Here is a 27,963-nt window from a genome sequence, read left to right as displayed (position 1 = left end):
ATCTGACGTCACGCGCGCGCTGCCTCATAATGTCGGCCGGGCGGGTGGGGCGGGAGCGCCGTGAGGCGGCGGCGCCGCGGGCGGGGAGCGCCTGTGGCGGGCACTGTCCGTGGCGGGCACTGTCCGTGGCGGGCACTGTCCGTGGCGGGCACTGTCCGTGGCGGGCACTGTCCGTGGGGTTCCAGTGCTGCGCCCTGTGCTCTGGGATGGCCCTGCCTGAGCAGGGAGCTGGGACCAGATGCCCCCTGTGGTCCCTTCCAACCTGAGCCCTTCTGTTATCACCCGCAGCCGCCGGGGCTGGGAAGGGGACAACCAGCAAGTGCAGAAAATGTGGGGAAAAGGGTATGAAAACAGCCCCAGTGCCCTCAGCACCCCAAACCAGCAGCATTAGTAAGGTGTGTGGTGGCCTTAGTTTTTGTTTCTTCTTACTCTTGAATTCTGGGTCATCCTCAGCTACTGAAGCAATCCCATCTCCCCAAAGAGGCACTCAAACACTGCTCCTTGGCTGTTTCTGAAGGGAGTATCCTGGCTCACTGAGTGGCTTTCATCTTGGTTTTCCTCAAAAATTTAAGGATTAAGGGATGCCTATATAACTTAGATCAAAGTTACAAGGTGCTTATGTAGCTTGAGTTATAAGATACCAATATAACCTAAATCATGACTTTTTATATATCAATATAACCTGATATATCTATATAATCTGATATCAATATAACTTTTTATATATCTGTATAACCTGATACCTATATAACCTGAATTAGCTCTTTATACCTATATAACCTGAAATCATAACTTTTTATACAATGCAATGGCTAATATATGGTTAACTAGTTGCTTAATGCTGAATAGACAAAAAAAGAAAAAAAACTCGCCAGGTGGATAGCTTTAGAGATAGAGAAGTATAGTACTAATGAAAAATTGATGAGTGCAAAGCCAGTTAGCCACAAAACAAAGAATTTAGGCTGGTTAAGACCAGACAGACCAAAGAACACTGTAAGTGCACATGCTCCAAGGACAAAGTTGAAAAATTCAGATGAGAAGACGACCGTGGGAGCCTTCATCAAAGGCCCCCAACAACCCCCGAGCTGTGGAGGTGCAAGTGCAGTGCTAAAGAACTGTCTAATAACCATGAGATCATACAATGTAAATTAGTTCTGGTGTGTATGTGATGATGTTACAGTGATATAGAACTCCCCTAAAGAGATACAGAGGGGTTCAAGTCCCAGAAAAAAGAGGCTGGAATCCCTGAAAGAAATACAAAGGGGTTAGAGTCCCCAAAAGAAGTCTGATGACTTTTACTATTGGTTTTGGTCTTGGAATTTTGAGTTTCATTGTTGTATGTGTTGTTTTGTGTACTTTGTAAAAAATAGGTGTTTCTTTTCTGTGTGTGTGCTAACAACTGTTACTGCCTGCTGTGTGTCTGCTAAAAGTTCTCACTGTATGTGTTGGTGCCTTTACAGCTGTTACGTTTGATTGTTTGCCAGAAATTTTTACACTTTGTTTTGCTAACAGTTTTAATCCATATCCCAGCCTGCTCTAACACCCTGTTTCATTCCTTCCATTTATAAGACCCCAATTCCTTGTTTTGTGTGTGGAATACTGTATTGGTTCAGTGTCCCGTGGTTGTGGGACCCTTGGGTGCATATTGAGTGTTTTAATTGTGAAAGAAAATATGAAAGTCTGCCACACCTCCGATATCTGCTGTGTGCGCAGTGTTGTGCATGGGGGGCTGAGAGCTGACAAAAGTAAGATTTGTGTTCTTGCTATAAAGTGCAATCATGTACAATTGAGGTTACATTGAAATGAGTAATTCCAGCAGTAAGGAAATTATCAAAAAGAGCCCTTCAGAGTGTGTTTTGGCCCATTGGAGAGAGCTAGGAGCCATTTCAGGAAGTAACCTAAAGAAAAGTGATTTATTAAAATATTGCAACCGATGGTAACCCCTTTATTGATTGGACAATGGGGAAAATAGCCTGTGAATGATACTTTAAATAAAAATACAATGTTACAAAGATTTGTATGAATAAGAACTTCATGTTCATTTTCTTTAGTCTTTCTAATACTTCAAGAGCTTCTGGAAGAGTGAGTGAATGTAGACTATTCACAAAACTGTGACCACTAACTTCATGTTCTTCTCTTTACATGTTTTTTTATTTGTAGGAACTCAACACTCATAATCTGAGAAATTGTCAGAGACTATGCCATATTTTGTTTAAAGTTCACAAGGTAATGTTTTGTGTAATTGCACTTGGTGTGGGTTTTCCTGAGGATGTGTGATGTTCTCCTGTATTTCTTTCTGATGGAATAAGATTGAGTAATCGTGCACTGCACAGGGAGTGCGATGGGAGTGAAGAAGGAATATTCCCCCTGGAAGGCACAGTTTTCCAAGGCTTAACATCTATGCTGTCTCAGGGCCAGAATCAGTACTGACAGAAATTGTCTGTGCCTGAAGAACTGTCATAGGTTGTAAATTCCAGGGGGTGAAGTGTTGGGAATGCATCCCAAACTGGAATGGCTAAAGGTAGGTGATCCTGCAGGGGCAGCTCAGGTGAGACCTCGTTACAAGTACACAAAGCAAGGTAAAGCCTGAGGACTTGGCAGCAACAAAATGTGAGTGGGCTGTTACTCCAAGAGGGAGAACGGTGAGCTGCTCTCACAAGAAAGTCAGGCTAACATTAGACCTTAAATGACAACTTTTGTGCTTTGGAAAAGGAGTAGTGGGTGACTGAGGCTTCCTTTTTTTCAAATTATTTTCTGTGTGCCATGGAAGGCATTTTTAAAAGCAATTTGATTCAACATTTGTAAGTGGATGAAGTACAGCTTGTTAAACAGCCAGCAGTAATCTCCTGATATGTCTGGCTTAGAAATGAGACTTGAGCTCATGCTTATTAATGACACTGAGAAATTGAGCTGCTTCATTATTGCTAATGAAGGTAGAAAGGTTAAATTTAGATCTAGAGTAAGCCTCTGGGAAGAAATTGCATGGGTTTCTTTAGTACATATGAGATCTGTATGAGATTTTTTTTGTGGGGGTGAGTGGATTTTGAGGTTTTTACCCCCTTTTAAATACAATTTTCCTGATATTTTATCTAGTTTGTTTCCATAAACTGTTCAAAATAAGAGAAATGGTGGTTTGGTTCTCACATAGTGTTCTTTTTCTCTCTGCTAGTATGTTCAGAGAACTTTTCAATGAAGGGAGAAGAATTTTAGACATATAAATCCCAAAATCTTAAGATTGTCCTATAAATAACTTGCCTTCTGACTTGTGTGACTCAGACTCCAGTGATAAATACCACCAGCATGAATGGTGAAATTGGGGTTTTTGTTGTCAGGAGTTGGACATATTTTAGGTTGTGAATCTGGAATCATAGCAAGATATTACAAGGAATATTTTAGCTCATAAAGTGTACTGATTCTGAAAGTGAACAAAATGAGTGTGTTTGTAGTGCTCCTTTGAAATGGTAGAAGTGAACTTGTGCAACGGTGTAAAGTACAAGACATCTACTCTATCCTAGCAAAATCTGACCACTCTGGGAGATTTAAAAAGTGCCTCAATTATATCAATGCATTTCTACCAATCTGTTTATTATTATATTTTAAACTCCATTTCACAATTAAGGAAGCAGAATGAGACAAGATAGATTTTTAATCAAAACCATTCTACAGCTCAGTGACAGATTTAGAAATAACCTTTTGACCAAGAAAGCCAGCAGGGAGGGTGTGATAAACAACTGTTTATACTTTGTGTAGGCCTTCTTTTGCTTGAAAATGGAGCAGCCTCTGTTCCTTGAGGACATAAAAACCTTTGTAATACACATTTGTAAACACATATTTGTAAGTCTATTGCTCAGTTGCTTGTTTATCTAAAATCTGTAGCTTACATAATATTCAGAAAATAAAGGAGGACAGGAAAAAAGGATAATAAGTAGGGAAAGAAGAAAAGAGGAGCAGCTGATCTTTAAAAAAGGGATGGGGATATAAGTGCCATGTAAATGAGGACTTGGAGAGTGGTATATGGGTTTTACAGGAACGTGCAGGTACTTACTACAGAGTAAAGGAGATACTTCCTCATGGTTGGCCCTCATGACAGCCACGGTCAGCAGTGACAAGCTGTCAGTTTTTACAGCTGGTTTATTCAGAGAATCAGGTGTAGGGAAAAGTGATTGAGATTATCTGCCAAATGGATGCCTTATCATATCAAGGAACACTTAGAAGATTTGTTTGGTTTAGACTGGGTAAATAAAGGCTAAGAAAAGATGATTTCTGCTGAAAACATCTGTCAGAGCAATAAACTACGGAGACCAGAGCAGTCAAATACTACATAAGCTAAAGGTCAATATTAGCAGAGTCACCAGGAGTCATGAATAAATTCAGGTAGAGAAGAAAAAGTGAGAGTCTGTGATGTGATTTTCTACAGCATCTAGAGGGTAGAATGAAAGTTTTCTAGTGTTGTATGCACCCTATGCTCAGTTGACTTCCAAATTGTGGCAAGATGGGTGGGTTACCTTGTCAAGGCATCCCTCTTTTGAAAGGTGTGAATCCAAGATGCAGTTCTGTTTTAGCCCATCACCATAGCAAGGGATTCTGTCTTTAGCTTATTTTGAAAGAGCTGTGTAAACAATGTCCCATGGCTCAGAGATAAATTTCCTGATGTGGAAAACTTCAAATATTTGAGAAATTTATTCACTTCTAAATGAAACAGAACTTCTAATTTTTTTTTTTTTTTTTTTTTTTTTTTTTTTTTTTTATCAAAAGGCAGAAGGAAGTGGAACTCATTTAGAAAAGGTGAATGAATGTGTGACTGTGACTGCATAGGTTTTGCAAATATGGAGTAAGCAAATCCAGGGAGCTTAGCAGTAGTGTGTTACTGCCTGCACCTGGCTGTTGTGTTTCTTGGAGAGGCTGGGTCTCAGTGCAGAGGAGGGATCACAGCAGCACCCCTTGCTCTCTGGGCTGTGTTGGCCTTTGGTGTTTCATGTGAACAGACTGCTTTGGACAACTGAGCAAACCCACCTATCCTAGATGTGCATGGAGGTTATGGAAGTGTTTTCAAGCCACTGGCAGTTGCCTAGGGAGTGAGTTAAATGTGGTTTAATAATTAATGTCCATCTGGAGAAGATGTTACTTCTCCAGCTTGTCTAAGCCTGGACAAGGAATTTGCTGACCCAGGTGTACATTAGAGACATAAGCTTCATTATTGCTAATGAACCAGTTAAAGAAATATTGCCAGGAGTCTTTGTTTTCTGCAAGAGATAATTCATTGGAAGTTCAGGTGTGTAGCTGCACAGTATAGTTTGTTTCCTGGATATTATGCACATGACACAAAGCTCAGTTAGAGTCTCTATTTTGAAGTATAGAAACCATAATTAGAAGGAAAACTGTTACATCAGCTACTACTACAAAGGGAAAATGCTGAGTATTATTAACAGGTTGTTTATCCTAATGGGGCAAGTATTTCAAATTTTATTTTCATTGTAAGAAGTTTCAGTGTTTCCTGTAGGCTATGGAAATGTCTTATCATGTTCCAGATTCTTCTGACAGTCTCATTTACTTCCAGAAATGGTGGGGGACCAAAGTTTATTTGGGTTTGTTTTTTGAAAAGGGTCAGATTGTAATTGATTTTCTGCCCCTGAACAGCCTGTGGAAGTGATTCCTTTGCCTAGAAAAGGCACTTGAAGAAATGGAAAGAACCTACTTACAGTGTAAGCAATGCCAGTTTAAAAGATGTTTAACAAAACCAAAAGGAACGCTTACAAGTTGCTCTATTTTATTCAAGAATTTGTGAAGCACTTTACTTTCAAGGATCCTTACAAGGACTTACTTGACCTTTAAAACAACTTAACAAGATTTATGATGAGCAAGTAATGGTTCTGGGACAGGGCATCCGGTCAAACAGGTGAAATCCCCATTTGTTCTGGAATTTATTTAGCACAAGTGGGCTCACGTAAGTTCTGGGGATACACCACAGTCCCAGATAAAAAGCCCTGGTAACTCTTCATTTCTCAGTGTTATTTCCTCTCCTGTGAAGCACAAGCTCACTTATTTTTTCAAGTGTTCTCTAATCAAATATAGTGAGTTATTTTTCCCTAGTTCTTTGAAAATACTCTACAAAATATTCTGTGCGTTTTTTCTAAGTTTAGACACAATGAACCTCAAGTAGTTTCATTCATAACATGCTGTATGTGCCTTAGCCTTGATGAAATTGCAGCTTGAATGACTTTGATTTTATCAGCCTTGTGGAAAGAGCAGTGTTTTTTTGTGATGTGACATGAGTGAGATTTGATGGCGGTGGCTTTGACAAACTAATTTTTCAAATTTTGACTGGATTTGGAGTTAGGTTGTTAGTCACTGTGGTGGGAACAACTATATTTAATTTTTTCCTATGACATGAAGTCATGAGGAAATTGAATTTATTATATTTTTATGATAAAACATGATGTATTTATCCCCATAAATGAAATAGAATCTCTGCATAACCCAGTGTCAGTGGTGACCTAGATTTAAAGCCCCCTATTTGTAATCATACTAGAAAATTTTCTGTCTCTTTTTGAAAAAAGTTATTTTCAATTTCCATCTCTCAAAATACAAGAATTTCTGGCTAAGAATATACTCTTTATTCTTTCTTCCAGTTATATTTGACTCTTATCTTGATTTTAGTTTGCCATGTGTGCCAAGCAGTCTATGTGTTCACAAAGCCAAGTCTGTGTGAGATTATGCAATGCACATGTGCTTCAAGTGTCTCCAAACAGAATTCAGTGTTCCTAAATCCAGCTGTGTAGTACAGTACTGACTTTGTTTTCTGTGTTCTACAAGTCCTGAGTTCAAATTAGTGGAAGTTTGATTCCTTGCCTGTCACTGTATTTTATCCAGAATGGAGCACAATGTTGAAATTCTGAGATATTTGACCATATTTTCTCATGAAGTGGAGTCTGAGGGGAGCTTTGCTGTGTAATTTGAGGCTTGTCTCTCTTCTGTTAGGGCAGATGTTTTGAATTATTTTTTTAAAAAGATACTGCCAAATACTCTAAACCAAGCTCTCCTTCCTAACCACCATCTGTCACTGCAAAGGAAGGAAGGGACATCCCCACTGGAATAAAGGTGAAGTAGGAGTAGGAGCCCAGCTCCTACTGCTCATTCCCACTGTCCTTCACAGTCTTTTTATTGGTTTGTTGGTGTAATGAATAAGAATACTCAAATAATGAATACTCACATAAAGTCATCATTGTGGATGTTGAAATAATCCTCAGAAATTGATATGGACAATTCTGATATCTAAGGGAGGATGGAAGAGGGAAGCATTACAACTTCATTCAAAGAATTGTCAAGTATATGTAGACCCTGCATGTCTGGGATGGTGGTAGAGATACTGATAGAGGGCTTCTGAGATATGTTGGTAACAAAATGACAAGTTTTTATTTTAACAATATGTAAAGGTCTCTTTGAATGGCTTTAACCTCTGGTCTTTTTTATTTTTTTTTTTTTTAAGGAACAAGCACTGAATGACAGTACTTGGGTAGTTGGCTTTCTTCTCAAAAATCTGAATTTGTAGCATTTGGAGGAAAAGTTACTTGCCATTCTGCAACAATTAATTCCAGAAAAGTAAGCTAATAGTGAGTTGGATTTAAGGTTATTATGTCTGCTGCTTCCTTCTGGTAAACATAAACTTAAATTAAGAATGTATTATTCTCAGGGTTTGACAAGTACTGAGGATTTATCACAATAAGAGCACTGCATTCCTATTGTTTACAAAAAACACTGAAACAAGGCCTCTAGGTTATAATTCAACTCCCTTACAAATGTGAGGGTGGCACTTTATAAAAAAAGCTATTGAAGGAACCCTTATTAACAGTGTGTTCAAACCACCTTTGAAATATAGGTGGGAAAAGTAGTTCAAAATACATTGGTGAACATTCCAAGAAAAAGGGTCCATGTTATTTACAGGGACCCTCATGCCATACTATGCAAGAGAGTTACTGAAACCAATTGCAGTGATACATTTAAATTATTGGGGGAGTGAGGTGGGAATCCTGAGATCTGAGCATATGTTAAGTGATACAAGTGAGACTTTCAATATCACTAAACTTATATTTGCTGTGAACAGATGGGATTTTTGTTTTCTAATTCTCTGAGTTGCCTTTAGGAATTCCATCCTAGACCAAGTCCAAGATACAATTTTTTTTCCTCAGTCACTTAGTGACAGAAAAGACTGAAGGTGTGAGGATATATTGAAAATTGTTCTCTTTTGCACTTCTTGCTTGTAGTTATTAGTGATATTTTCTAACTGGAGGAACCGTAATTAAAATCAGATGGCAAATATATCCTGAAATTTTTATGCATGAGAAACTTGCCAGCACTGCCAGCTGCTGATGCCATTTCAGAAACATAGGGGGTTTTTTTGCTTGTTATATCTCAATGGGTTGTTGTGGAAGTTTATTTTCAATCTCAGCCTAATTCTGGGAAAAAAATTAGATAGAATACTTAGAAATATAGCTCTAACAATTTCCTCATTTTCGAAAGAAAGAAAGAATGTTACAGCTGGAGTTGGATGTTGCTCATATATTTTAAGCAGTACTGGTATGTAATGCTGGAAAGGAGCACATACCATGGTGTTAATGATATGCAATTAGGTAGCAGTCTGTAAAACCCAAAACTATTTGGTGATCAAAAGACAGGCTTATGTTCCACCAGGTCAGATAAGTGACTTCTCTCACTGTTCTGGAGGTGATTCATTGGTGTGTGTGTGTGAAGGAAATACTTCAGCTGGAATAAAACTGAGCATCCTCAAACAATGTGACATTTCCAGCTCCTCAGACTGTGTGGAACCTAATTCACACAGAGTGTCATCAGTTGCACTTCACTGTTGGCTAATCTTCAACTGCAATCAATAAATCAGCCTGGGCAGGGAGAGAGTAGGTGAGTCAGACATGTACTGTGGTGTTTGCTTTTGTAGCCTTTTTGAGAGGTCAGATAATGGAGACATCAATTAAAATCAGGATAAACAGCAGGGTTCTTCCAGTGCAATAATGTTTCCCTTTCTTAAATGGGTGTGTGAATTTAGCTTTAGAGGAAGCAGCCAAATCACTGGTTGTGTTTATAAGCAATATAATTCAGACATGGCAGGTGAAAACTTCAGTGCTCAAACTTATTTCATAGAACACAGAGTGTAGATTTTGAGTGAATATGTCAGTGTCCAAACCTTCTTCACAGAAAACAGTGGTTTGGTTTTTTTCAACCTCATTAATTTTCCAGTGGTTTCTTCCCAGTTATTTCAGCATGACTTCAACACTCAAAATGAAAGCTCATTGTGATGCACATATGTGTGAAGGAAATACTTCAATTTGAATAAAACTGAACAAACTTCAATGTGTCACTTCCAGGCTCTAATGGAACCTAAGTGTGCTATTTCCTAAATGTCTTTGCCAACAATGATCTTTTCTATGGTGGGTGAGACTACAATATTTATCCATTGACCTTTATTTTTAATATCCTCTTTTCCTCCACTGTCTTGTAATCTAATAGTCTTGATAAATACCATGGTTTTATCTCTGTTTTTGTTGAGTGTATATTTTGGCTGCCAGTCATGTTTCATAGGCCCCAAGCAATGATGTCTCCAGTAGGTAGAGGTGCCATTGCTGAGACTGTTGTTTGACAGGAAAAGAAAGTGCTGAATCAGAATATCTGTTGAGAAGTGCTTTGGCAGGGAGTTTGTCCTCAAAAGTAGGAAGCAGGTTGTTCTGACTCCAAGAGCTGGTAATTTTGGGCTTGCAAAGGAGAGAAGTGCCTCTTTATGGGGTTGTGTTCTGCTCAACAACAGATGTGTTCAGTTGGCTGTAGTTCAGAGGATTTACAGGAACCTTATTAGAAAAGTGAGCCAAAAGGCAACGCACTCCGGTAGTTGATAGTGATTTCTTACATTGCACTGGATACTGCACAGTAATTTTGCAAGAAGGCAGAGCCAGCTGTGAGATGGATGAAGCCATATATATTTCTACACCCAAGAGAGAGGTTTGTGTACAGAATTACATCAGGAATAAGGCTGAGTGAAAGATATCAAGCATTATTCACACAGAGATGTCTGGATTGGTAGATAAATTCACTTGGATTGGTTGTTTTTGTGTTGTTTCTGACTATAAAAGAGTTTTATTCCATTGAAGTCTATAAAACAGTAAATAGTGAAAAAGTACTTGAAGATTATTTCATTCTGAACTCAAGAACCTTGCATGGCTTGTGTTTGTGGTCTCTTTCCCAAACTTGAAATGGTCATACCACTGTCTTCCCATTTCCCCAATGGCACAAAACAACAAAAAAAAAAAAAAAAAAAACAAAAAACAACAAAAAAAAAAAAAAAGGAAGGGGAGAGAGAGAATGTGGCAATGAGGTTTAGGTGCAGGGAGTCTAACCAGTGAACTTCTAGTTTTCCATATAGAAGGGTGAAATTACTAAATGTTATAAGAGAGAAAAAGAGTAGGACGGCTTTTGGGAGGTTCTAAATTTACAGAGAATTCAGGGTGAAGTGGGACAACTAAGATCTGACCTGACATATTGCTTATCCTCTTTTCTTGGCATTTACTTTCAGATAAAACCAGCTGGCTTCAGAAAAGTGGTTCAGTGCTAAGTGCTTCCATGACCTGGAACTGGAGATGTTGTAATTGACAGCGGTTCCCTTTCCTGTATTTATCTTAATAAAACAAAGTCCTTTTCCTATCAGGGATGTTTTCAACTTCTCTAGATACACTGTTTTCATCAATATCTGTGCCTGTCCCGCTTGGAGCCCTTTGGACTCTGCACTCTTCCTATTCACATGATGATCTCACATTCCTCCTGGAGACAAAAATGTGTGCTCATGCAGCTAGAGAGTGGAAACTTACTGATTGTGCAGAGCTTGGCAGCAGCTCCTGTTCCAGCCTCCTGAGAGGAGCAGGGACAGGCTGCATTTCTCTAAGTGCTGAGCCAGTCAAAGCCTTCTTGTCTCTGCATTTTCTCTGATGCTTCTTCTCTCCCTGTTCCTTTCTCCATTCTTATGACAAGTATGCAAAGCAAGAAAGCTGGTTTTTTTCTGTGCATAGTCAGTGTTGTAGGCAAGGTTTGGAGCAAATGCAGACCCATTGTAGCAACATTTCTGCAAGAGCCCTGCAAGTGGAAGTGCCTACAGCAAGAGCACAGATTGTTTTATGTCTGACACATCCACTTTTTAACATATTAGAGCAGAAGATGGAAAGGTTCCCTTGGAGTCCCCAAATGAATTAGCAGTGCAAACTGGCTTTCTACTGCCTGGAGCTCTGTCTATGCTTGTTTTAACCCTTTGCTAGCCACAATCCAGACTACAGAGAAAACTGCAGTAAATTAAGTTCCTTAACTGCATGAATGTATGTTTTTATTGTAGTATTAACTTACATAAGCTACTGCAGTGGAAGTGTGTTGCAAAAGCATCTATGTGGGGCTATATTGGAAGAGAATAGCTCAATGCATGGTATTTTTTCTCATTTTCCTTTTTGAAACATTCATACTAGCAAGCTTTAAGGAAGTGGTTCAAGCACATCTGGTGACCCCAAAGCCATAAGTGTGCAGATGCTTTAGGGGAAGGCTTGGTGAGTTACTCCTGAAGGTTCAGAGCAAAGGCAGCCTGTTTCTGCCCTTACACTGCTTGATGCCCTTTTCATGAACTCTTATGAAACATGCGTTTTGAATGGGTCATATTATGGGCACTTACACAGTCAGGGCTTCATATTGATTTAATGACCAGCATTAAAGGTATGTGTCCAGATTTTCATCAAAATATCCAAGACTAGCTTTGCAACTGGATTATGATAAATTTTATTTTGCAGGCATGCATTTGCATCCAGTATGCCTGAATTTCTGGTATATTAAACCTACCAGAACAAAGACTTAGTCTTCTGTAATTGTATTATTAAAACTGCCAGTCTGATATTTTGAAGTTTAAGTCTAAAAGCAAATATTCTTATTATAATTTGCACAGGTTCTAAAGAATAAGGAGTTCTAAAGAGCTAAGTCTGAGTTTGGCTAAGCTCTAGTGCAGTACTGAGTATAAATACACTGTCCGTAGACCTCTTGTAGGTATGAATGCCAAGGGAGAGGAGGATTAGTGCTGTACCATTAGTTATGTTGAGATGTGCTTTGAAGAATGTGAAAAACTATTTTTTTAATCAGCAACACCCATAAGGCCTGGGTTCAGTGACAAGTTTCTAGGAAATATTTAAAACCCTATTAAGCACAGAGAACCAGCTTGTACTTCCAAGAAGATAGGACAGATGAGCTGATACCTTTTCCCTCCCTATCTTTCTGTTCTCCTGCTTGGCTGCTGACTGTGGTCATGCTGTGGCTCATCAGCTGTTGTGCATGGGGAGCATTTGGGCTGGAAGTGAGTGTAGGACAGGTGAGTGCATGGGGACTGTCCTCACACTCACCAGTCAGTTCCTTCCTCAAGGAAGTGCATAGCAACATGAGAACAGTCACTGCATGCTCTGCTGGACCTAAAGTTCAGCCATGTGTTCAGAGAAAGAAGGCACCAAGCTCGGTAGGTTTTTCAGCAGGACATCGATAAAACATTGATTTGTTCCAGATTTTCCCCTTGCCCTTGCTGCTTTCCCTCTCCTATGCACACAGTCATTGCCTTGAGTCACATTTGTTATTACCATCTGTGCTGCAGCACTTCTCTAAAAGGCAGTTTTCCCTGCTAGTACTTCAGCTGAGAACCCTAAAACTTTATAGACTGTAGTAATTTCTAAGTGACAGGATTGCCAGAACATGCAATGGTGGAGAGGCCAGCTTGGCTAAAGTTGGGTAGGATCTGGTTAAAACCTCTATAACTCAAAGAGGAAGAGAGAAAATGTCAAGTAGTGAATGGACAGGAAGTCAGACAGCTTAAGCTCAAGATGTTGGGTCTTTACTAACACTGAGTATTTTCACTTTCATTGAAGTTTGTTTTTTTTTTTTTTTTTCTTATTGGTAAATTACTTTTGCACTGTTTGATTTTTAAGAGAGAAAATATTTTTTTCATGGAAAGCACTGAGTGGCCTTTCAATTTTTAACACAAACAGAACTTGTTTTATGGACCAATATGAGAGATTATATTCAAAGTGTTTTCTTTAGCTGAAAATCCTGAGAACAACTAAAACTCAGAGAAAACAGCTCTTCGATGCAAAGAGTAGCTAGAGGCCTTGTTTTGGTTGACTTGTTTGATTTCAAAATCCAAGAGAGATTTATGGAGAACAGTAATGATATGGAGACAGTTGTTTGAACTTTGGATTTGCTATCACTAACAGCTGCTGATATCCTTGAGAGGAAGATCCTTGGTAGCAGTGCAAAACAAGCTCACTGCTTCCATCTGCTTTGGGAAAGCTTGGCTGAAAATATCACCACTGTGAGAGAGGACCAGAGAGAAGGAGTGGTTCTATGGGCTGCCTGGAAAAATCACAGAGGTGAAGGGCAAAGTGTTCTCAGTCTGATATGAACAAAGTTGAGGATAAGATTGAGTGGATTTGATTGCCCTGCGGTGTGGTGAGTTCCCTCAGGAGTTAGATTGCATGTTTGTGTAAAGCTTGTATTTCACTCTGAAGTTAGATGGAAATGTTTCTCAACAGATGTATCTTAGAGCTTATCTAGGAAAAACATATAGAGATTATGGGAAAAAATAAGTTTTTTTTAAAAATTGCAAAATGGGAAATCAGAAGTCCTAGTTTAGGCCAGAAATAATGTTAAGGGCTACTGTAGTCTTCCCCTCCTTTTGATATGTAGAAGGATTTGGATTTGGCCTTTATGTTCTGCCCCTGTCTGACCTGCAACAGCTCTGAAGAGAATTGTTGTGTTGACAACTCATGATAAGGCAAAGCAGAACTTGTACTGGAAAGAGTGTTTTCCAGGCAGTTATCAAATTGTAGCTTTTCATCAAAGCAAATGAATCTACAGCAATATGAATTAAATATGGTAGTTGATCCTGAACTCTTTAACTGCCAACCAGCACAAAGATACTGACAGATTCTCTTTTGCTGATGTTATTAAATCCTAATGTACTTTCCCCACCCTTCACCTGTCTGACTTGCCTTCCATCTTGCTTTTGAGCTCCTCTCTGCCAAGCTTTAAACTGTGTTTAACAACACACTTTGAGCCCAACTTCAGCTGGAAGCAGGTCCAGCCTGTGGTAGAAAGGGCCTAAAATGAATTTGCTGTAGCAAAGATGTATTTGGCCAAAAGCAGACAGGCATGTGCTTTATTGGTGTTTCATGGTGCCTTTCAGCAGGGCAGAGCTGGAAACTGCAGCCTCTTTAAAAACAGTAATGCAATAATGTGTTGTATAAATTCTTTAAAAATCTTTTAATGAAAACCAGCCAGTTGTGTTGTTATCAGCAATGCTGGGGAAGGGAGTGTGAAAGCACAAAATGTTATATTGCAAGGCTCCTCAGCACTGGGGTGAGTAAAACAGAAACACCAAGACCCCTGAGATTGGTGTGTGAGGCATATATTGAACAGATAGCTACAAAAGCATTGTAACACTACCTTCTGTTTACTAAATATGCATTTTAAAAAATCAAATTACTCCTATTACAGTATTGCTACTACTACCACTACTAAGCAGATCTGATCTTGAGGGTCTAGCAAGTGTGGCCTTTGGAAAGTTGCTGCTTGTTTCTGCCAGTGGCTAAATATGTGTACAAGCCAGAGTTATTTGACAGCATATTTTAAGTCATTTGACACATAACGCACATTTAGATGCTGTAAAAACAGTAGTTTCATCTATATGCTAACTTTGCTTCAGAAAAAGTCCCCTTTGAAAGGACTGCAAAACTGTGCTCTCTGAAGTCCACCTGGAGTCTGTGCAGGCTTGCTTCTGCTGACTTCACAGGGCTTTGATAGCAGAGCATATATGAAGTGGAATTTGTATATTCATAAGCATTACTCACAGAGACATCTCTACAAGAAATTGGAAGAATTACACAGCCCCTCTTAGTCTGAGTATTTTTTATGTAAAGATGGAGACAGTTTTTTTTTAATAACCCCACAGTTAATTTCCAATATTAGTAACAAATTATATAAGCCCTGTTGTGTGAGTTATAAAGAAATCTGGATCAAAGATGTCATTTATCGAACAATGGCTGCTTAGAAAGATTTTATTCATGTGCTAACCATGCTTTTTCTGAAAATTTTGACTCAATGTAACCTTAATACCAGAATAATCAGATGCTACATAGTCTAAATATCAAATAGATTTAGCAAGGGCTGAAATGAGAGAAACTTATCTTTTAGCAAGAAAAAATGTGACCAACCTCTGACTCAAAACATGCCTTGCAGCACAAGCCTTTAAATGTATAAAAACCTGAAGCAATACTGCATGAATTGTTTGCCTTCAATCAGAGCAATACCAGCATCTACAAGATGGTGTTACTGCAGGTTTTTAGCCAGAGATAACAAACTAAGGCAGATGCAGCTGCTTTTTGAAAACTTCCTTGGCTTAGTCTGAGATCTGCCCAACTTGCTCAGTTCTTGGACCAAGTTAAGAGCAAGGCAAGGAAAAAGAGTCATTTTGGTTGCTCAAAAATGTGCAGCTTGTGCTTTCCCCCTTCAGTCCTGTGGGGAACACGCAGAAAGGAGCAGGTTGGTGCTGCTGATGAGTGCAGGCAGTGAATTTGCTGGTGCTGTTTGCTGACCACAACAGCAGGGAAATGTAATAGTGTAGTTGGTTCTCAGTGTTACTAAAATAGACCCACACTTCACTGATCCCCAAGGCACTCTGAAATTGCTTTGATAACATCAGTTCTGCTTTTGGTATAATTAATTTTCACTCATACCTGGTTTTATTTATATCACAAAGCTACTTCAGGTGCAAAAATGGCTGCTGTGGTGGCATTACCTGGTCAGCAGATTGGGAAAGAAAGCAACCCTTTATAGAATGTAGGTATGGGAAGATGTATTTTTTCAGTTACATTTTTAAGAGATTATTTTTTTAAACTCTAGTTCCCGCCTCTGTTCTACTAGAAATCAGAAGCTATGTTTGAGGACAGGTTCTCTTTTCACTTGCTCTGATCAGCAGGTCTCCTTCCACAATAAAGACAGTGGCATAAATGGTATGAATGAAAACAACTACCAAGATTTGGGCTTTGAAGCAAACAAGCTGTGTGTGTAAACCTGATCCTTCTTAACTTCCACTGCAAATTTCCAGCATTCCCAGGTGCTTCCCAGGTTGTCTGGTCTGTTTTATATCATAAATTTATGGAGAATGGTCAGTGAGCCACATTCTCAGCTGTTGCAGATCTCTACTAACTTTGGAAGCTATGCCAAGTTCACAGTGCTGAATTTGGCCTACTCCTATAATTCCCAGTTGTGCATATTAATTTGGGTACTGCTGAATGGGGGCTTAAAAACTGAGTCACTGAAATAAATCCAGTTAGAAGGAGGGACATTCTAAAAGCAGTATATGACTGATGCCCTGGGCCCTGCAAGCTCAGGGTTATTAGGTTTCATACTTCACTTCTTGCAGCTGAGCTGTTGCCTAAGGGACAGCAGAATTTCCTCTACTGTTTATAAATTCAGTCCTGGCTGCAGAGTCTCTGGACGATTCAATTGGCAACTTCCCAGTATTTTGCTTTCCTGCTTCCCCAATACAGACCCTAGAACCTTACAGATATTTTAATTTACTGCAGCCACCTCCTTTAAATCAAGAACATTAATTATTTGACCTTCAGAAGTAATCAGACCTTCTCAGACTTTTCTGTACTTTTTTCCCTAAAAGTAAAATGGAAGTGTCTTTAAGAAAGGTTATAAATTTAGCAGAACAATTCCTTTCTGTGAAGAGCACTCATCAGGCAAGGGCTCATGCCAGCTCTGTGCAAAGCCACACACTTGGGTGCAGTGTGGAAGAGAGACAGAAAATGGTAGTGCTGCAGGTACAAGGCATTGAGAAAGTCTTGGAGCTGGATCTCACTTATCTGTACAGAATCCACTGCTCTGTGGGAGAATCTTTCATTTCCAATACCCAGCTTTAAAAAGCTGAGTCAGATTTCTTCAAATAAACATGTAGAATGCATGTTCTAGAGAAAGTGAGAGCCTGTTCAAAAGCCTGTCCAAAATTAAATCAGTGGCACTCAATAAGACTTCCATGGGAGTGGCTTTCAGCTCAGCCAGTTGTATTCTTCTGTCCTTTTTCTATCTGAGTAATTAATATTAAATAGTATAATTTATTTGAAAATAAATTAATGGGATACTGTTGGCTCAGGGAAAAAATCCCTTTACTCCAGTATTATTTCCTCCTTAGAATCCCATGTTCTTTTTAATTGATTTAAGCTAATAAGATCCAGTTTTCATGAAGTAGCCACACCAGTTTGAATCAATCACAGGCTGTCAGGCACAATCCTTGAAAATACACTACACCAGGGAAACAACATAAATAGGACAGAGAAGGGAAGGAATTAGCAAAGTTAAGGTCAATCTTATGTGGGAATACTTTCCTTCTATCAAGTAAGGTAGCCAACAATCCTCCCTGCTATGTTAAAGAACAGAGGACAATGGCACTGGTTCTAAACCAGTGTACATGATCACTGTAGCTCTGGGAATTATGCACACCTGGGAAATATTGCCACACATCTTTCTGATATGTTTACTTTCTATTATATTTACATTCTGTTAATTAATTTGTGTCTTTGGGATGCAGAGACCATATCTGCATGCTGTACTTAAGATATGGGCAAGGCAAGGATTTCTACAGCAGCAAAATGGTACTTTTCAAAATGTTTTCTCTTTATATTGACTCAGATATCAGAGTCCTAGAAAAACAGATGTTTACATAGCCTTATTCTTCTGATTCAGATATAGGAAGCAGAAAAGCATCTAAAGATTTACTCAGATTGAATTAGGCAGCAGTTGTGCCTCATGTGTTGCAGGCTTTACATCAGTAATTGCAGGAGGAGGTGAAGCAGCAGCTGCATTTTTGCTGTACTTGGAGTGACTGGTTCCTCATGGGTGCCAATGCTGAGATCCATTCTGAACTGCACTATTTCCCAGCAGGGCAGTCCATCTCATGAGGTATCTGGAAGATAATATTTTTTATTTTGGTGAAAGTATCCCGCATGAAGAGGACACCTAGGTTCATGGCTGTTCTGTGGTGTTGAAGCAGCAGCCAGCACTCCTAGTGTGAAGAACTGGACCACTAAAAGTGCAAGTCATCCCTGTCTGCACAGCCTGTCTTGATGGATCTGGGCATCAATTATCTCTCTGATCTGGGTATGAGTAATATAGTAGAAAGGAGCTTAGTACCAGCAGTTCCTGAGAAATCTGCCAGTGAATTATTAAAACCAGTGTTTAATTAAAAGATGCACTCAATCTCATGGCCAGAGAAGCTCAAAGTAGGACATGTGAATGACTGAGAGCCAGTTCAGACCAGTTTTCTCAGAACACCACTCACAGAAGCACTGGTAGGGGAATTATTCTAGCAATACTGCTTTGTAAAGAGAAAGAAATCCCATTTTTTCTTATCAATGCAGGGCCTGTTGTTTTGCAATTTCTGAAAACTCTTTGACCCTTTTGTGGGACTAACATACTTCTTATGATTAAACACATCAGATACATGCATGTTATTGTTAAACACATCAGATATAGTTTATTTTTCCTTTACCATTACTACAGGAACCAATTTAAATGTAAAACTTTACTAAATTGGATTAAACAGGACTTCATCTCAATCCAGTCCTCCTCTCTATGCTGCTACATCCAAAATTTCATTCCAACTTATCATTTGAACTCAGTCTTTTACACAAAAGCCATGAGAGAGCATCTGCATCAGTTCCAGGCCACTTTCCTTTGAGAAGGATTCATCTATCCCTTTTTCAGATGCAAAATATTTATTTATGTTAGAATTTTTCCTTCTTTTTTTTTCCCCAGTACTTAGGATGGAGAAAGGTAAAAGGTTGCCCTTAATGGGCAGCTCTGGGTTTACTTTAACATGTGCAAAGTCTCTGTAGAACTTCATGTGTGGGCACAGAGAAAGTAAAAGCTTAAGAGAGGAAATTCAGAATAATGACTAAAATTTCTGTATTGGTTTTATGTTGGTTACAGGAAATGAATAAAAAAAACTATTCAGGGAGGACTCAAGCCTTAAAACTATGATAATTTTTTTTAGGTAGCACTGGAGGAAAAATTTTCAGGTGATAAGTGTTGACTTACCAATTAACACTGATTTCTCTCTACTTCTGTTATATCCTTAAGTATTAATTGGCTTATCCTCATCTGGGGGGAACTCTTTGAGGTGAAAATATAGGTGAATTCACATTTCACTTTTTGATGCTACCAAAATGCCACACATTAACACAAACAGTGGTGGAGGCAATTGTTCTCTGTAGGTGAGGACAGCCCTTCTCAGACTGAGGTGCTGAGAGAAGGGGGAACATCAGGTTGTCCAAATGCTCGTGGTCTGTACATGTGTGAATGTGGAGGCAGGAAAAACCCTTTCTTCATCTATCCTGGCCCTTAAGCAAATATTTAATAATGGGGGGAAAAAAAAATCTTCTTACATCTGTGCAGATCTGATTTAGACTCTGCATTAACAGATAGGAATTGTGTGTAGAAGCTCTGTTTATTAATGGCCTATTGATATTTTGAGCATTAAGTCATTAGCAAAGAACAAAATATAGTGCACTAAAACTATTTTCCTGAAGTTGAGACAGACATGCATCCCACAGGGCATTGTTATTTATTTGCAGTTATAGAAGAATTTTATTCTAGTTTGATAACTCTAGAATAACTGAAAAATGCAGACAGAGGATCTCAGGCTAAAGAAGATACATGGCTTCCAAATACACAATTCTATTTTGTCTAAATTTTGGGGACTATAATATCTCTCTTCCTTATTTTTGTAATCCTCTTGTTTTCAGGACACCTTTTGTACTTCCAAAATTTACATCTTGAATGTATTTTTCTGTCTTTTTAAGCAGTTCTGTGAGAACATTTTGCCCTCTAGTGGTGCAGAGAAGTGAGACTGAGCTCAGCCCTTGCAAGGCCTGTCAAAAATATTAAAAGCTATCCATGGTATAACACTGAAAATTCAGCTCTACAGATCATCACCTGTTGTGAGCTATGTTTCAAGGGCCAGGAGAAATAATGAGTTTTTAAAACGTTCTAAATACAGTTGATTGTTTTATGCAATCAATTGTGAATGTTGATATATAATAATGAAAATTGTTCTAAAGTGTTGAAAGTGCTTCAGTATTCACAGTAATTTGTTTTTCTTCTTTGTTGTAAATCAAAGGGAAAGGCTAATAACAAACAGCCTTTAACTAGAAAGAAAACATGCATGATATACCTGTGCTAAAAAAAAGGCTTTAGGCTGGAAAAAGAGAGGTTTAATCAAATTGTAGCCAAAAGATTTATAAATGCTTCCTTTGAGAAACCTTGCCCTGAAATATTAATATGTTAATTTAGAGTAAATTTAATTTAATTAGTCGAGCTCAGAATTCAGCTAATTTATACTACAATGCTTCTTACTTTATGTGGTATTTTTTAATATCTGTTCATAATCAGAGAAGCATTAGAGAAACTCCAGCATTACTGAAATGCTTTTTTTGCCACTGATGATGCTCCTGGCCTCCACAACATCCTTTGGCTTATTCCAAAATATTCTCAGGCTTGAACAAGTCCAAAGAAGGAGTTGCTCGGGCAATCCTTGCAGGAGGTGATTTCCTCTGAGCTGTGAGGACACGTTGTGATATGCCAGGACAGCAGTAACCACAGGGAGGCAGGGCACGCCAGCGTTAGTGAGCAGGGACACTACAAAATGCCAAGTGTTTCTGCACTTGCCATATCCTAAACCACAAAAGATTGCCCTGTTCCTACTGATGGCACATTTTGCTTGTGCATTTAAGAAAGACACAGAAAATGGTTGTAGACAAGTGTTCAGATGTGGCAAGCACATTTCTCTCGCTCTCAGGATTTTTCAGAAAGGCGAACAGAGAGAAATGAAAGAGAAAACAATTTCTATTTCTGCTCCTTGTTTTTCTCTTGTGGAATGTGTTTGGAGAATTGTTTACCTGGAGTGATCACTTGGTTGGATCATGGATTGTTTGGGCCTGAGGGCCAATCAGATCCACCTGTGTGTGGACTCTCGAGAGAAGGTCACGAGTTGTGAGTTAGTGAGATATGATAGTTAGAAAAAGTAGCATGTAGTTTTTAGTATCCTCCTTTATATAGTACATTAATGTATTATAGCATAATTATAATAAAGAAATCATTCAGCCTTCTGAACTGGAGTCAGACATCATCATCCTTCCTGTTGGGTTCGCTGGCATCTACAACAATCAGAGGTCTACTGAAGCAGTGAGATGCTCTATTTATTTATTTATTTACTTACTTACTTATACAGAGCTGAACAGTAGCTGGTGTGCAAAGGAAATTACACAGATGAAGCAATGGTGATGTGCACTGTGGTTTGGACACCACAAAAACAGTCCTATTCAATTAATCCATGCCATGACAAGCATTTAAAATTTACATGCAAGGAGAGGGAATCCCAAGGGAGTTGGGGCCTGGGAAGTGTTCCCCCCTGTGCAAGTTTTTCTTTCTTTTTTAAACTGTCTGCTCAGTATGGCTGAAGGAAACAGCAAGGTTCCCCCTCACACATCATAAAAATAACTGCTTTTAGAAAGCACAGTTTACTCTAGCTTCCCCTTAGCTAAATTAGTTATAGTTCTGGTGTTTCCAGTTTTAAATTGAACTAAGGCCAAGATCTGCAGCACATTGCCCTCATGACAGTAAATCAGGTGCCATTAAAATACAGCCTCTTCCAGAGCAGCTTCCCCCAGTCTATTGGGAAATGACAACCCCATCTAACATTTTTGAGGACAGTTCTGTGCCATAGTGCAACAAGGGTTTTCACTTGCAAACAAAGCAGAATCAGACAGAATTCAGAGTGGCCTTCAACTGCTTCAGTTTTCCCTGCAATTTTCTTGTTGGGCTGAGAATATGTAAGTGTTTGGCAGAGGGATGTTGCTTTTGGGAATCAATGCTGGTGGTTGTGACAGGTCCTTCTACCTATATTAATGCCATGGATATTAATTGTTCACTTTTTTTCCCTAGGCTTGATATAGAAAAGGCTTGAGTTGTGGCATTGAGATTTTTATCTCACTAGTCAGTTAATGTTATATGTCTAAATTTATTTTATTCACACTGAATGATGGGAGGGAAATAAACTGTTCATATGAAGGAATCCCAGGAAACTTCAGGCAACAGGGCAGGCTGGGTTGTACAACTAGAAATTCAGTTTTGATTTACCAGAGGATTAAAGGAATGGTTCAGTTAAGTTTTGCTTATGTATTCCTTAGTGTTCAGTATTTTTCTATAGGCACAGCAACATCTTAACCTGTCTCAGGCACAGTGGACGAGGGAGGTGTTACCTAATGATTGCTCTATAGAGTGTCACTGACCTCCAAGTCTGGGGGTGTGTTAGAATGCAGTGGTAAGGAAAGTTTCCTCAACATCTTGACTATTAGAGTACAATTCTTTAAATTGTTTGGACCCACTGCCTCAGATCTTTCTGATCTGGTAAGAAGATTTGTGGCAGAGTTCTAAGTTGAATGACCAGGATGCTAGTCTTTGTTTTAAATCAGAGAAATTTCACTTCTACGTCCTTTTTCTGAAGCTGGCAATTGACTTTCATTCACAGACTTTAGCTACCTTGGAAGTAGCATGAATCCTCTTAACCACGTAGAAAACCAACCCACCAAACAACAAAGACCAAACTAACCAAGAACAATTTAAAATATTGCCTGAAACCTACGGTATTTGAAGATGAATATTTACTCCTGTGAAAAAAAATTCACTAGTCAGAAGCTGAAAAAACTTCTTACAAACACTGAATGGTAGATTTTTCAATATATGTTTACAATAAATATTCTTTTTAAGCCTTTTCATGTACCATTTAGTTCTAGAAGTGATTCTTCATGTTTACCTTTGCTTACTGCACTGAAGTCAAAATAGAGTTGCTAGGTGAATAAAATCTATTTTACAATGAAATATCAGTGTATTAAGCAGAAAATACTGCTTTTCTTACTTTTCCTGGTCTGATAACTTCAAATTCCAGTAGTTGTCCGTAGATTTGCCAGCTTCTAAAAGACAAGGTGTTTCCTACCTCAAGGGAGGATAAATAGTACAGAAAATGGACAGAATTCTGGTTCTCATTTCTTTTTCTGACTTACTATCTTTGCAAATTGGTCTCACTAAGGAATACCACCTACATTCCCCTCCTATATCTATATCCACAATGCAACAGGACATTTTTATATTTGTCCTCTAGAGCCAATTTCCTCATAAACCCCCTCCTCCCTCTTTCAGCTCATCTTAAAAAATGGTTACTTTCTCATTTTCCAGAGAAATGTTTCTCTTGGTTGAAAAACAGCAGACTGGCTTCCACTTTTGGGTAGAGGTTGTCAGACTGAGTAATTTACATCTTCAGCAGTTTGAAGTGGTAGCACAGAAGCTGGAATGTAGGGCCATGGGAGGCTGTCTCCTGTGCTGAAGGAGACTGGGCTTAGCACAATCCAGATGTTGCCCCAGCTGAGGGAGAGGGTGCTTTGGGAAATGGGCAGACACCTTCCTCCTGGCCCCACTTTTTTCTCAGCTTATAGAGCAAGCCCCAGCTCCTCAGGGCATTGCTGATAGAGGAACAGCTGTTGCTCACAGAATTGTTGAAGAGCAAAGAGATGGAGCTCCAGGAGAAGCAGTTTTCTTACTCAAGTCATTAAAAGCCTTCTGCAAACCCCAAAAAGCTTGCTGATGCCACAGCTGTTGTCTGAAAATTTATGGGCTGACTCTGCTGTTCACAGTTCTCAAGCTTATCCCAAGGTCCCAAATGAATCCTTTTCATTTTTCCTTTCCTTTTAAACCAATCCTACTGACCATTTCTATTCCATTGGCCTTGTCTCATTGCCACCCCAAACCAGCTTTATGACAGCACTGAGGCTTTGCTGCTCAAAGGGCTTTTGGGCCAGCAAAAGAATCTGTTCTGTTCTTTAGGGAAGCTTTGAACCTGTCAGAAGCACTGTCTCCTGGAATAACCCAGCTCTGCCCAGGTGGCTATTCAGGCTGTTACACAAAGGAGAGGCCATTGGCTGATGAAGTGTGGTCTGTATGTTTCATGCAGACTTCCATGTGTGCTCCCCAGGCCATGCTCCTTGCTCAGCTTGCCATTGCTGTGCAGGAAGCCATGGTTCATGTTTTCCCTCACCAGTGGTGTAGCAGGGGTGTAGGAGTCTGTGTGACCCATCCAGCCCTGCACATTACTAGAAATTGTGTCACATTCACGGGGCCCCTGCTCTCTTCAGGAAAGAAAGGCACAGTAAACAAGGAAAGTACTTCACAGGGTTTTTTTCTGCTTCACATTCCACCCCTCTACTCTTAGAACAGTTCTGCACTAGAAGAACAATTTGCTCAAATTCTGAGTTCCTGTTTTCTGCTCTGTTGGCCCTCTGAGAGACTAAGACATAACACAACTGTCATTTCTGCTTGTTTCCTGCTTATAGTACTGAGACCTTTCAGGTTCAATATTCACATTTGCCTAAAGTCATTACTGCATCTGCTAAGTAGTGAATAATGAGTTTGCCAATAGAGCAGCACTTTACTCTTTTCATGAGGAAAATCTGCACTGACACTTAGCTGGGAGTCTATTTGGAATTTTTCTGGCTATTGATCTACATTCTGAAGTGCACCCCAGACCTTCTTGACCTGACCATAATTTTCAGTCCTTCATTTACAAAGAATTAAAAGATCATTTCCAGTAAACCCAAGTGTCCTCCTGGAATGTTGCCTAATTTGCTGGAAAGTAGTATAACTGCTGTTTGCAGAAAGACATTTGCACTTACAGCCTGAAACCAGAGACTTAGGGCCAAATACTGTCTTCAGTTGTGCCACAGTAATTCTAATGTAATTATTCTGCTTGTAGTGAAGCTCCTCTCTTGTCATCCTGTTCCTGTTTGGGATTTCCAGAGTATTTTTCAGGAGTAGTAACAATTTCTTCTGAAAGATCTCCAGGAAATGGTCAGAGTGACAAATCTTACATGAGTCCACAGATTGGACAGTGAAAAGATAGAAAAATCAAGTAAGTTATTGCTTGGCCTATGGTAAGTGCTGTGTAGAATTTCTCAGAAACTAGAGAAATATTATCTGGCATTTCTCTAACTCTAATTTTAGCAAAGAGGCTCTTTCTTCATCCTCATTAGATTAATTCCAAGCAAGAAACTCTGTCTTCTCAGAGAAGGAAAGGAAAAAGGAGAGTTGCAGGCGTATGGTTGGGATATCAGGAAGCACTGCACCTTGGCTGAACAGAGGGTGACTTAGCACAGGTCCTTAGCTGTCTTTTCAAGGTAAATAACTTGGAGTGTGAAGGGAAACAGGGTGCCAGTGCAGAGGGCACTGACAAGCCAATGCACTCATTAGAATTCCAAGCACTCCTGTGTGCCTTCTGTCCCTTTGAGAGCAGGCCACAGATGGCTTGTGAAATGTACCTCAGCCTTTGGAATATGAATTTAGAGCTGCCAGCTGATGCCTTGCTTCCTGCTGTTGGTTGCAGGATGTGGTTGGTGGAGATCAGACAATATTACAATGTCAAATTGCCCGATATACCTCCACCACATGCTTACTCTTTAAAAAATGCCCTCAAAAGCTCTGATGTAAAAGTATCATCACATATTCCCTGGGCTAAATCATTGCAGTTAGTGAGCATGGCTAAGAGATCAGCTTGAAGGGTTTTGTTTTCCCTGTCTGAAACACTATTTTAATTATATCTCCTGTGGCCAAGCAGCACCTTGAATACTGCCTTTAAACAAACATGTCAATTGAGGGTTTTAAACTAATGCTTGTAAGACTATTTTGGCTCACTCCCTGGCATTTAAATTTAGGGTTTGCTCTGATAATATTTCTGAGTTTTGTTCTAAGTCCTTGAGAGCTTGAAAAGATCAGAAATGCATTAGCTAGGTTTAGAAATCTGGAGGACCCTGGAACCAAGTTAAATTCACATCACTGCCTATGGATGAAATACTCCATCATCTTTTAAAAAAATACAGCAAATACAGTAAAACTGGACACAAAAATTTAATCTCCCTCATAACAGGAAGAAGAAACTGCATTGAAAGAGAAAGAAATGGGATGAGACTATAACGAGGAAAACCAAACACTTTACACATGACATGGCAGTGGGCTAAGGGAAAGGGCTTGTTCTTAGGGAGGGAACTGTGCTGCTGGGGAAAGAAGTACCCAGAGGGGCAGAAGAGATTTCATTGTGCCCATCCATCATAGGAACCAATCTGGCCAAACCCAGTCTATTGTAGTCTAGGCAACAGCACAGGGATAGAGGTAAAGCTGCCTAAAATCCTGCTCTGTAGTAGCTTACCCCAGCTTGGAATAGGAACAAAACTAGTTAGTGGCTGTCCCTGCATGGATAAAGGCATAAAGGTTGAGGTAAGCTGCCAGGTGAGATTAAAATCATTTACGAGATGAAAATAATCGTGAACAGTATTGACAAAAACTGACAGAAAAATTATTTTTTTTCTTCTACAAGTGATAAAATGGGCCACACAAAGCCCCTTATTTCCTCTGTGTGCCTTGCACCAGCCCTGAACAGTCCCAGCCTGCAGAAGAAGCCTGGCTGTGCCTGGGCACCTCCCACGTGCTGATGCCAGTCTGGAAACCTTTGAGTGCCTCACATGGAATCCTGGCTGCTGTCTGCTTGCTTGCTAGGGAGGGCAGTTGTAACTTATCCAAAACCAATTACATTCTCTAGGTTTGGTTCAGGTTGTAAGAAATTTTTTTTAAAATTTGGGAAAACCATTCAGTTGCATAAGGGAGGAGGTGATGCCAAGACATCAGCTGCACTTCGGCATTTGGTTTTATCAATGCAACTGAGAGGCAGGCATCTAAAAATTCCAAACCAGCAAACTAGTCTTCTTTGTGCTTTTTGTGTTAGAAATTTCTGATAATTTTTAAATCTGCTGTTTTAAAGGTAGCACTGCAAATGGATCTGTGTACCAATGCCTGTGTTTTGAGTCCTGGCTGTCTAAGCCTGTGTTCTCTACAATCACAGCCTTCACTTGCTTTCTTTGTTGTTTTCTCTCCCCACAGTCCCCATCTCACCTCTGCCTTCAAAATGCCTGCAGAATGCCAATTAAAATGAACAGTACTAAAGAGGTAGGAGCCATTCCTAATAACACTGTTACAATTTTGTGGTGTGGAATCCAACAAGATTCAGCCAATAATGCTACAGCTTACACTTGCCATAGACAGCAAAGTTTAAAGCAAATGATGTGGTCTAAATGGACTGAGCCACAGAAACACATTTTGTCCTTTGCTGTTTTTCTAGAAAAAAATAAAATCAAGGTTGTTTTGGGATGTAAAACTAAATTGCATCTGGCAATTAGGAGAATTAGAGGAATGGTGGAGGGTCTGAAAGAAGGTCAGTTTGATGGTCACATTCTTTACTGCTTTCATTTGCTGCTGTTATGGAGATTGGAACATAGCTGTGCTTAGCACTTGTTTACCAACTCAAATCCAGCTGGGGAAATGCAGTCAGTGCTCCCAAAGAATGAGAGGTAAAGTTTCTGATGTTGATATATATTCTCTTTGCTAAGTGTTGAAGGTCTAAAATGCCACCTCTGCAAGGTATTTTCTGCTTTTCAGGTGAATTGCACTGAAGATTTCTGACATCCTTTTGAAGGCTTCCTGCAGGAAAGATGAAATTTCAAACCTGTATATTACCTGAACCTTGATCTCATCCTGTCTGCTATTGAAATATATGACCCAAAAGTGCTTCCCTATGAATTAGGCACTCATCATGCATTTTAACCTTCTTGGAGAAAATTATGCAGGTCTCTGAGTTGCCTGCATGGGTTATCTTTTATTCATTAGAATCCTAAATGTTATTGACATGCATTCTTAATTATTCCCTGCTGGAAACAGTAGTGTTCCTGAACAAGTATT

At 39.4% G+C, this 27,963-nt stretch overlaps 1 long non-coding RNA gene across 2 annotated transcripts; it reads left to right on the top strand.

Moving 5' to 3' along the window:
- The first annotated feature begins 152 nt into the window (after positions 1-152).
- On the top strand, positions 153-27,963 carry LOC128812150 (uncharacterized). 2 transcript variants are annotated; one of them, XR_008438621.1, is made up of 5 exons: positions 153-395; positions 2,161-2,226; positions 27,109-27,174; positions 27,492-27,575; positions 27,664-27,963. It is a non-coding gene; the product is annotated as an uncharacterized LOC128812150 (long non-coding RNA). The 2 variants fall into 2 exon arrangements; XR_008438620.1 differs by lacking the exons at positions 27,109-27,174; positions 27,492-27,575; positions 27,664-27,963 and adding exons at positions 7,487-7,599; positions 10,577-10,665.

Source organism: Vidua macroura, chromosome 10, assembly GCF_024509145.1.
Source record: "Vidua macroura isolate BioBank_ID:100142 chromosome 10, ASM2450914v1, whole genome shotgun sequence".
NCBI lineage: Eukaryota > Metazoa > Chordata > Aves > Passeriformes > Viduidae > Vidua > Vidua macroura.
This window is presented reverse-complemented; position numbering and strand designations above follow the sequence as displayed.